Below are 10,398 nucleotides of genomic sequence, written 5' to 3'. Positions count from 1 at the left end.
CTATAAAATTCCTTCATGTATTGTTGAAGAAACTTGGATCGATAGATATATTCTGTCTCAAACAGACCCATACTTAAATGTGCATATACTGGTGCAAAAGCTGCTCCCGTTGCTGTTCCTTGTTTTTGATGAAAAAGCATCTGATCAAATTCAAAAAAATGATTTAACAGACAGAAATGCACTAATTCAATAACATATTCTGACGTTGGGCTATTGACCAAAAAAAAAGTCTAAGAGCCTCTATCCCAAAATTATGTTGGATGCCGGTATTAAAACTCTTGACATCTAACGTAACCCAATACATATTGGGCTTCCATTGGATATTTTTGATTTTTAAAAGAAAGTCAAAAACATCCTTAATGTATGAAGGAAGTGTGTGAACTTTAAAAGCCACTATATTAGAAAAGGTGGAGTGTATCCAACATGGAATTGGGGATATAAAAAATATTCTGTTGTATAAAGAATCCCTGTATATTTTGAAATTTAATACTTTCTAAATTCAACTCGTATGGAAATAATGTAATTGGAGGTTTTTCATTCATTGATTGATGTTAATAATTTTATAATTGTATGTAATTAGTTGTAATTGAGTTTGTTAGTATGAGTGTTTTTACTCCTTGAAGGCAGTTTGCCGAAACTCTCAAAATATCTTGCCCACTGTATTCATTTTTACTCTACCCTTCATGAAAAACTTGTGCCAGGCCATGCCAAGTCACATTTCACTAGAACCATATCTGCCACTACAGCATTCCTCTGTGGTTTCATACCCAATCAGTTTTAAAAGCAACTACCTGGTTATCTATCGACACCTTCTCTAAACATTAAAATTTAGATCCTGTGTCCAGAATCATGGCAGGTTTCCTATGCCTTTTCTTTAAGTTCTATTCTTAATAGGCAAATCGGGGCCCACCCACCCATTGGCTATTATGTTCTGTCAGTCCTCCCAGAAGTGATGAATGCAGCAGTAAATATTATGAAGACAGTGGTACATTTGTGTTAGAGGCTTTCCTTAACTGTAGATTTCTAGTATATTCACTGTTGCCATCCCTGCTCCATCCTGCCATCCACTCTGTTATCTTGCTCGAGTATTCTTGGATTGGGATGAGTATCCTGTTTGCCTTATTTCCTCCACCTTCTGTCTCAGTTTCCACTAGGTTTCCCCTTCTTATTCTGCTTAGACCTGGAGAGGCACATTAGACGCGTATTGGTAAATACTTGTCCAGGAGGAGAAGTTTCCTATGTCCACGTGTGCTGTGGGGATAAGACAGACTCATTTTTTGGCTTGGATAAAAAAGATCTGAAGATTTTATTGGTCAGTGCCTCTCTTATACCACAAGATTCTTGACATCTGAGTGGGAGGGAGTTGGCCAAAGCCAGGGTAAGGAAGGTAATACTCTCAAAGATGGGCTAGCCTCAGGGATGCTTCTGATAGGAATTCCAAAAATGACTGCAATAATAGATATACGTGAACACTTAGTTATGGTACATTCCTAACATATCTGTGTTTGCCACTGGTAGTGTCAGTGGAGGTATTTTCTTCAGCAGCTGTGTGTGTTTCCCTTTCAGATTTTACTTTGCTTAGTCTCACTGTTTTAGTGGTGGGAAGCACGCAGAAGACATAGTATGGAACACAAATTTTGGAAAAGAAATTCACTTTCTCTGATTTCAAGTTTTTTCTTTTAGCAGGCTGTAAAGAATCAAATTCTTTTCCAGCTGGTTGACCAGAATGTTGAATCCTCATCTTCACTATCTTTCATAAGAGAATGCACTCTTTAAGGAGGCTTTCTACATGATTAGTCCTGGGATTTGGCAGAAAGTGTTTATATAAACACTTGAGTAGAAAAGTGAAACCTTTTCACCCCTCAACTATAGCCTGTGCCAAACAATGTCTTAGTTCAAGCTTTGGCATGCTAGCAGTCATTCTGTGGAACTCATCCACATTTCTCAGAACCTTTTGAGAACTGCCTCAAAACATATTAGAAATAGGGTTGCAGTCCTAGTTGCATGCAGCTTTATCTTTTTTGCACATTTCACTTCTGAAATTTCCTGATTTTTTAAACTACTGGAAAAAAGTAATCTTTATATGGGTTCATGACTGCTCCAGAGCACAGTGCAACAACACAGCTTCACTGAAGTACCCCAGAGCCACTTTCCTAGTAGTTGGATTTATCCTTAATGCCTCAGATGAAGCATATTTTGTATCATCCTTTGGAGTTTTCAAAGGCTTCGTCTTTTCATGGGGAGCTAATACAGTTATGAGTGCCTATTTTGGAGTGGGGGCACCCCACAAGAGATTATTAAAGACTTGGCTGAAGTATTTTTCATAAGGCATGAACAGTTTGGAAAGGCAGCACAGTTCAATTATAGTCCAGATGAGTTTAAAATAAAAAACAGGTCACTCTTTTTTTGTACATTATTGTCACTAATGTGTAGCAATGGTATATAATTCATTTTTGTCTACTCAACAGAACTAGTGGAAAAGTTCTTGCTTAGTCTGCTGTGAGACTTTGTTGTCTCACAGTAGGTTCAGAGACAGACCTGCATCATATTTGACAAGGTAATATTTGATCTGATATTGTTAATCCTCGTTCATTCCTTACGTATGGGTATCGGTTCCGACCTCGGAACCAAGCCGGCCATTTTCCAAGCTCGCGTCAGCTTCAAACTCTCGAGCTAAACTCTTCCCCACAATCCCCCTCTCCCTGTTAACCCAGATTTCATTTGCCGCATTGCCATTCGGTCGTGTCAAGCTGCTTCTCTTGAGCTAAGTAGTTATTTGTTGTTCTTTAGTCATTTATATTGCTTTTCTGTCAGAAAAGTTTCTATTTCATTGTCTCTTACCCTATCGCATCTAGCGACCATATTTTCTTCAGATTTTTCTTCTCTTTCTTTATCTTTTTACCACAAGGTATTCTCCCCTTACCATAATTAGTAATCTTTCCCTTTTTCTCATACCTTCTGGTATTCTTTTGTACCATTGCTGGTACCTTTTTCTGCTATCTAACTTGCTATAATGGCAGATAAGAAAGGTAGTCCGGGGTTTAAACAGTGTTCTGATTGTGGACATAAACTACCTACTTCAGATGCACACTCTTTGTGTGTTTATTGTTTGGGGGCGTCCCACTTATCTATTGACCCGCCCTGTACTATTTGTGCAAACTTTTCAAATAGGACTCTGTTGGAAAGGAAAAACAAGCTGTTGCTGAAGGGACATCTTAAATCTCCCTTCAGAGGCCATTTCTAGGTTGAGATCTCAACCCCTTCTAAGGCCCTTAAGAAAATCTTGGATATTTCTACCAAGGTTAAATCTTTGCCTTCATCCCTGGCTTAGGGAATCCCGCCAACCAAAACCTAAAAAGGCTAAAGTTCTGGCTCCGGTGTTCACTCAGTCATCCCCAATGCTTTCAGTGCCTAGACCTTCGGCTCCTTTAGTGATCTCGACTCAGTCTTCTCCTGCAGCCTTCACTGTATCGGCACCGAGGGGCACCTTGGTTCGGACTATTGCCACCGTATCGGCACCGACTGTTCAGTCGGCGCAGAACTTGATCACGTCGGCTCCAACAACTTACTTGGGACCGACACCTTTACTGTTGACTCCAGTTTTGTCGGTTCCAGCTTCGGCACCAATAACCACTTTGGCACCAATCCCTGTGTCAGTGTAGACCATGACCTTGGCACCGATGACTTCTTCGGTGCAGACACCCATAGTCCAGTCTCTCTCGGCACCATTGTTCTCGGTGCAGACAGGTGAGATGGGCACCGAATTTGCCTCTTCTTTGGACAGGCCTGCTCAGTCTCTGTGAGGTCCACTAGAAGCCTTTCCGAACACTATGTGTTGCGTCTTGTGGATCAGGTGCTCTTGGCCAGAGGTATCCCATCCCCCAGGAAATATCCTTCCTTGGGAGGTGATCACCCATCTCCAAAGACCCCTTCTTATTCTCCTCCTTCATTGCCTTTGAAGTCCATGGATATAGCACAGTCTTCCCCATCTGCGGTTCCCTTTATGGATCTCACTAAGGAGCCGCAGTTGCCTTCATGGCAGGAAAGTTTTGCTATGACCCAGGATGTCAGCTTGACATGCATAAGTTTGCTGCTCCACAGCCATTCATGGACTCCGGGTCGGCAGGCTGAGCCACTTAGGGGAGGGGTGAACCCTGTCCTAGACATTCACGCCTCTTCAGGTGGACCAGCCTTCCAACTGATGGAGAAGGCTTTCGCTGCTGCTGGCAAGACTGGACTGTCTATCCCTGTGCCATCCTCTGGTACACTGATTTCACAAGTCGCACTAACTGGACACCAGGTGCAAGGGCCTCAGGACATATTCCCACAGGAAACCCCTTTTCCACCGTCTTCCCCATCTTCTCCTGCTGAGGAAATCCACCGGAAAAGTTTGTGTAAGAGGAGACATATGGACTCTACAGAGGAGTCCCTCACTGAAGAGACAAATTTTGATGAGGGGGAAGGATCCCCTTGGTCACCCTCTGAGGTATCCTTTGGTGATATCCTTGAAATCCTGAAACAGAGGTGACTGGCAGTCCTCTAATCCGACCTCTGAGGAATCTATGTTCCTGCAGGCCTTTTGCGTCCAGCCCCCTACCTCCTGGGTTACTCCACCTGCCGATGAACTTATCCAGCTTATCGTGCAGCGTGCTTGGAAGGTTCCTGACACTGTCAAAGCTATTCCCCGGAAGCCAGATAAGATTTTGTCCCCTCCTGCCACGGATCCCCATTGGTCAAGAGGTCCTCCTGTGGATGCTTTGGTGGTAGTGGCCGCAACAAAAAAGGATCTGGCAGAAGAAGAAAGCCAGACTGTCCATCCACCTAACAGAGAGACCTGGGCCCTGGACAGGATAGGGAAGCACACTTTTGCATCAGCGACCTTTACTATCAGGTCTCTGAATTATATGGCACACTTTACCAGGCTTCAACGGGATCTGATTTTTGAACTCTCTGAAACCTTGGCTGGTGCCGTGGCTGATGAGGTCCGTGACAAAGTGGCCTCTCTGCTGGCCACCATTAATATCTAACTCCTCTATGTGACTGATATCTCGCACATCAGAAGGAACAGCGGGTTCAGTGGCAGTCTTGAGACAACATGCGTGGATGCGCTTGTGCAATTTCGCGGAACCCTTTAAGGCTTCCTTTCTTAATGCTCCCATTGAGGCCTCCTCATTGTTTGGGCCCAAAGTTAAAAGCACACTGGCCAGATGTGAACAGGGTGGTAAGACCCTTTCTGCCACAGGTGTCTGTTATTCTTCCCCTCAATGTGCTTTCTCCCAAAACCAAGAGTGGGAAGATGTGGTTCAAGAAATGTCAGGGTCCTTTCCGTGACACACAGGCTGTGTTCTCCCCTAGAGGCAGAGGGGGAAACTCACAGGGAAGACGCTCCTTTCGGGACAGAGGGGGTCTGCGCAATCAGGGTTCCAGGGATTCTTTCCCTGGCCTATCCTACCAGCGCTCCTGAAGAGCGGCCCAACTCCTTTCTTTTGGAGGTGGTTGGGGGACATTTCTCCTTGTACCCTTCTGCCTGGCTAACCATCACCACTGATTCTTGGGTACAAAGGATTATAACCAGAGGTTATCATATCCCCTTCGATCTTTGTCCTGTCCCTTCAAAAAACCTTCCCAACTTTCACCTAGTCAAAGGGAAGTAGCAGCATTAGAGATAGAAAAGCTGCTAAGAAAGAGAGTCATCCAAATAGTCCCTCCAGACCAGATAGCATACGGATACTACTCAAGACTATTTTTGGTGCCAAAGAAAACTGGGGACTGGAGACCAATTTTGGATCTCAGTGTATTGAACAAGTTTGTGAGAGTACAAAAATTCTGGATGGTCACAATACAGTCTATCCTCCCGCTTTTGGAAAATGACGATTGGATGTGCTTGATAGATCTTCAAGATGTGTACTACCACATAAAAGTGGACAGGCCATCAAGAAGATTTTTGTGCTTCTGTGCAGGTGTCAGTCACTACCAATTCAGAGTACTGCCTTTCGGACTCTCTACAGCCCCCAGAGTGTCCACAAAGTGCATGGCAGTTGTCACAGCTCACTTGCAACTTCAAGGATTCCAGGTGTTTCCATACCTAGATGACTGGCACATTTCTGCCCCCACCAGACATCTACTGGAAGAAGCCCTGGCATACTCTCTCCTCGCCACACAAAGGCTAGGCATAACCATAAACTGGCAAAAATCCAGTCTCACCCCATCTCAGTCGACAGAATTCATAGGGGTTATCTTGGACACAAAGAACTGCAGAGCTGCTATTCCAGAGCACAGAATTTTAAGGATGAAGCAACAACTGATTCCGATCCTTTCAAGGGAGAAATCCATGGCTCACTCGGTTCTACAGCTGTTGGGTTCCATGGCAGTCTCCATCACCATTGTCCCCCTGGCCAGGTTTCACATGAGGCTTCTACAATGGCTACTGCTCACCCAATGGTATCCCTTTCAGCATCCTCTTTCAGTTATGATTCGAGTAACCCACAGGTGCAAACAGGATTTAAATTGGTGGATGACACAATCTGTCACAATGGTCTCGCCCCTTCTCCCCCCAACAGCCTAAGGCCACAGTGATCACGGATGCCTCCCTGATGGGGTGGGGGGGCTATGTCAGGGACAGATGGTCCAAGGCACTTGGTCCGAACTGGAGACCCATCTGCATATAAATGTTCTAGAGCTGAGGGCGGTGCTTCTGGCTTTGCAAGCATTCCATCCCCTGCTGCCATCTGGGACAATTGCAATTCAATCAGACAACATGGCAGTGGTCTGGTACATCAACAAGCAAGGTGGAACCAAATCTTACCCCTTTTGTCAAGAAGTCATGAGGATATGGCAATAGGTGATGGCTACCAACCGTTTTCTTCTAGCAATGCACATTCCCGGGAGTTCCAACATGATAGCAGATAGACTCAGCAGGTGCATTATTCAACCTCATGAGTGGTCCCTGAATCCCTTGATAGCGGCAGAGATCTTCCACCGCTGGGGCCGTCCTTGCTGCGACCTCTTTGCATCCCCAACCAACTACAAATGCAGCAACTACTTCACCCTGATTCCCCCTCCGGGACAGTCACCCAGGGACGCTCTAGTCCACGATTAGCCCTTGGGTCTTCTTTATGCATTCCCACCCTTTCCCCAGTTTCTGAAGAAAACCCGTCAGTTGAAGAGCAAGGTGATCCTCATGGCACCATATTGGCCTCAACAGATTTGGTTCCCCTTTCTTTGGCCTCACCTACTAGATCGACCATGGATTCTCCATCCAATCCCGGAGTTGATCTCACATCCACAGGACCTGATTCATCCCAGCTTGAAGCTCACGGCTTGACTACTCCAATTCCCTTGATTGTCAGGCGGAATGATCTTTCTTTACCAGTACGTGGCATTCTCATTGCATCTCAAGTCTTCCAATAGAATTACTTATCTGAGCAAGTGGAAAAGATTTACCTGTTGGCTGAAAGATAAACAAGTAGATCCCTTCTCAGCACCAGTGTCGATAATACTAGACTATCTGGCCGACCTTTTCCAATCGGGTCTATCGGCCTCTACCATTAGAGTTCATTTGGCTGCAATTTCTAATTTTCATGAGGGTGTCCAAGATTCCTCTCATGTCCCAGAAATTATGCAAGACCTTCATAAAAGGTGTGAATTATCTGAAGCCACCTTTTAGAGAACCTATTCAACCATGGGATTTATCATTAGTTCTACAAGCTCTAACAATCCTACCTTTCGAACCAGGCTCTTCTTGTGTCCTCAAGCATTTGTCATGGAAAACCTTGTTTTTGGTCACCATTACTTCTGCCAGACGTATTTCTGAGCTTCAAGCTTTGTGTATCGAGTCCATACTTGATTTTTCATAGAGATAGTGTCTCTGAGAACTAATCCATCATTTTTGCCAAAAATAATCTTGGAAATGTCCATTAATCAAACCATTGAATTGCCAGTTTTCTTTCCCAATCATTCAAACAGAAGAGAGTATTGCCTACATACCCTAGATATCCACAGGCAAATCCAGTTTTACTTAAACAGGACTAGGTCCTTTCATAAATCTGACCAGTTGTTTTTTGGCCTTTTCTGGGCCTAGATTAGGATCTGCTGTTGCTAAGGTCACATTAGCTAGGTGGTTGAAGGACTGTGTGACCTTCATCTATACACAAAGCAATATCTCGTTGCTTACTACAATGAAAGCTCATTCAACAAGGTCGGTGGCAACTTCTGCTGCCTTCCATGCCAGAGCTTTTTTACATGACATCTGTGCAGCTGCAACTTGGGCTACGCCTCATACCTTTATCAATTATTACAAATTGGATTTGGCCTCCAGGGGAAGAGCATCTTTCGGTTCTATGGTGCTCAGGAATGTCCTTCCATGAGAGCCTCCCAGGAATAGAGATAGCTGGGGACTCTGTCCCATACATAAGGAATGAAAGAGGATTAACAATATCAGATAAAGAAGTTGTCTTACCATAACATTCCATCTGCATTGTTGATCCTCGTTCAGTCATTACAACCCTCTCTCCTTCCCCCTCCTGTGGTTTCTAGTGGATCTCACCATCCAGCTCTCTCAGGTTATTTGACCAGAGGTAGCCTCTACCTTCTTTGACTTGCAAACTCAATCTGAGGTAACAGGGAGAGGGGGATTGTGGGTAAGAGTTTAGCTCGAGAGTTTGAAGCTGTTGCGAGCTTGGAAAATGGCCAGCTTTGTTCTGAGGTCGGAACCGATACCCATACATAATGACTGAATGAGTATCAACAGTACAGATGGAATATTATGGTAAGACATAACTTCTTTTTTCTGTTCCAGAGGCTAAGGTGCAATTGAGTTCTTACTCCCATCTTTTTAATCCTTAAAAAGGATAAGAACTCCATACTTGTTTGAAAGCTGAATAAATCTGGTCAATGTATTTATCACACTAAGTTCAGAATTGTCATTTTTTTCTGAGTAGTTTTTAATTACTCCCGGACAGCTGTTTGTTGTGTTCCTAATAAATGAGTGTTTTTTGTGGCTGTACACAGGAGGTTCTCATAGACAACATGTATTCCTTTTATTTCAACCCTGGACTCTGTCTCCAGTTCCTGGTTCACCAATTCACCTCCTTTGCAGTATTGTAATGCCTAAAAGTACGTATTAGGTAGTTCTCTACACAGTGACTGTCTTGCATAAATATCTACAGCTGTTTCTATATCTGAAGACCACTTCTGGAATCACTGATTCAGAGTTCCCTAAAGTTTGAAAATCCTACTGTGCTGTCTTGGCTCTGCTTCTTAAGCACAGTGGTCAGCAGGAGAAAGTTTGCTTTCTAGTCATTAGAGAACAGTTATTTAACTGGAGAATTTTTGGATTCTGTATTCACCAGGGATATCTCTACTTGTGATTATATGCTGGAGATTTTGTGGCATTGGTTGCATATAGTCATAATGTGTAACTCATTTTACAAACTTTCCTTTTTGAATGTTGCTGTCTTTGCCTGAGATTGGTACAGCTCTACCTGCCTTTAATAAAGTTTAGTGAACCAATACCTTACCTTGCCATTGATGCCAACAGAATGATCTTTTACATGTTTACATAAAACATTCAACATAATGTTCATAATTCCTTTAATGATCCATATCAACCATTGAGACATGTCCAAAAACCAGCCTAGAGCATCATCATTCCCTGGCACTTTTGTCAATATATGTATCATGGGTTACCATAAGCTGCATATTCAATAAAAACACAGAGACCTCAGATGGATTAAATGGCCGCAGCCATGTGTTTATTGCCATTTACTGCCAATGACCTTTCTCTAATAGAAGCCAATTATTATGAGATGTGCGCAAGGCAGGAATGTCAGGGAGGCCATTTTATTTCTTTCATAGCATTCCCCTAAACCTACAGGACAACAGACAGTGCTGTCTATATCTGGCCCTTCTGATTCAACATACCCACATCATAACTTTTTCATTTCACAATTCATCTGCGCGACCTTACAATCTACCAAGGAGCCATTGGCAGGCTGGTAAGTCCCTGGCAACAACTCCTTGGGGCTGTCTGGCCAGTGGAAGGTCCAGCTGGAGTCCTGTGACACCCCCCCCCCACTTACCATGGTCTCCCTTACCTTTCCTATCTTCCGCTTACATGACTGCAACAATCTAGCCTAACCTGTTTATCTTACCCGGAGGAGAAGGTGAAAACCTGAAAAACCCAGTGTGAAAAAACAGGAAATTCCTTCACGACCCGTAGTGCGATCTCTGTTGCAGGTCTCTGGGTTCCTTAAGTACCTTACCTGGCCCTAAACTGACTGGCAAGTACACCCCTGCTTTTACGAGGGGGTGGGTAGGGTGGGACAGGCTGCCAAGATAGAGATCAAAAAGACTGATTTGCTTTGTTACTAGCATTTTCAATCCTCCCCTGGACAGCCC

The sequence above is a fragment of the Protopterus annectens genome, chromosome 1.part2 (assembly GCF_019279795.1).
Source record: "Protopterus annectens isolate FY-2018-M chromosome 1.part2, PAN1.0, whole genome shotgun sequence".
NCBI lineage: Eukaryota > Metazoa > Chordata > Ceratodontiformes > Protopteridae > Protopterus > Protopterus annectens.
The sequence above is the reverse complement of the archived record's forward strand: the minus strand, read 5'-3'. Positions refer to the sequence as shown.